Source organism: Mauremys mutica, chromosome 2, assembly GCF_020497125.1.
Source record: "Mauremys mutica isolate MM-2020 ecotype Southern chromosome 2, ASM2049712v1, whole genome shotgun sequence".
Classification (NCBI taxonomy): Eukaryota; Metazoa; Chordata; order Testudines; family Geoemydidae; genus Mauremys; species Mauremys mutica.
The window spans coordinates 242,135,603-242,137,139 of record NC_059073.1 but is presented as its reverse complement, the minus strand read 5'-3'; positions in this window follow the sequence as shown (position 1 = coordinate 242,137,139).

Genomic DNA, 1,537 nt, shown 5'->3' with positions numbered 1-1,537 from the left:
AGATTCCCACACCTGAGTCATTGTTTTTAGGTGGCAAATCTGAGAAACTGTCCCAGATAGAGGGGTCAGCAGAGGAGGTTTTGAAACAAATTGATAAATTAAAGAGAAATAAGACACCAAGACTAGATGGTATTCACCCAAGAGTTCTGAAGGAACTCAAATGTGAAATTGCAGAACTATGAGTTCTTATATGTAACCTATCACTTAAAATCAGCCTTTGTACAGATGATTGGAAGATAGTTAATGTTACGCCAATTTTTTAAAAAGTGTCCAGAGGGGATCCTGGCAATTACAGGCCAGTCAGCATAACTTAAGTATCAAGCAAATTGGTTGAAACTATAATAAAGAATAGAATTATCTGACACACAGATTAATGCAATATGTTGTGGAAGAGTAAATACAGGTTTTTAAAAGGAAAATCATGCTTCATCAATTAGAATTCTTTGAGGGTGTGAACAAGGATGATCCAGTGCATATACTGAGGTTGGACTTTCAGAAAGCATTGGACAAGGTCCTGCACCAAAGGCTCTTAAGCAAAGAAAGCAGTCTTGGGGTAGAAAGTGAACATCCTCTCATGCATCAGTAACCAGTTAAGAGATGGGAAACAAAAGGTGGAAATCATAGAATATCAGGGTTGGAAGTGACCTCAGGAGATCATCTAGTCCAACCCCCTGCTCAAAGCAAGACCAATCCCCAGACAGATTTTTGCCCCAGATCCCTATAATGGCCCCCTCAAGGATTGAACTCACAACCCTGGGTTTAGCAGACCAATGCTCAAACTACTGAGCTATCCCCCCATAACTTTTCACATTGGAGAGAGCTAAAAACTGGGGTCTCCCAAGGATCCATGTGGGGAACAGTGCTGTTCATCATAGGAACAAATGATCTGGAAAAGGGCTAAGCTGTGAGGTGGAAAAGTTTGCAGACAATACACAATTACTCAAAATAGTTAAGTCCAAAGCTTCATTGAGAAGAAATCACATGGGAATCTCACAAACCTGGGTGATTGGGCAACAAAATGGCAGATGAAATTCAATGTTGATAAATGCAAAGTAATGTACATTGGAAAACATAATTCCAACTATATATATGAAATGATGGGGTCTAAATTAGTCGTTACCATTCAAAAAAGAGATCTTGGAGTAATTTTGGATGGTTCTATGAAAGCATCTGCTCAACATGCATTGTCAGTCAAAAAGCTAGAATGTTAGGAATCATTAGGAAAGGGATGGATAGTAAGATAGAAAATGTCATAATGCCAATATATGAATCCATGGCACTCCCACACCTTGAATACTGTGTGCAGTTCTGGTCACCCCATCTTAAAAAAGTATTTTAGAGTTGGAAAAAGTACAGAGAAGGGCAACAAACTGATTAGAGGTATAGAACAGCTTCCATATGAAGAAAGATGAAAAAGACTGGGAGTGTTTAGTTTAGAAAAGAGATGACTAATGGGGAATTTGATGGAGGGCTATTGAATTGTGGCTGGTGTGGAGAAAGTGAATAAAGAAGTGTTTTTACCCTTCGCATAACTCAA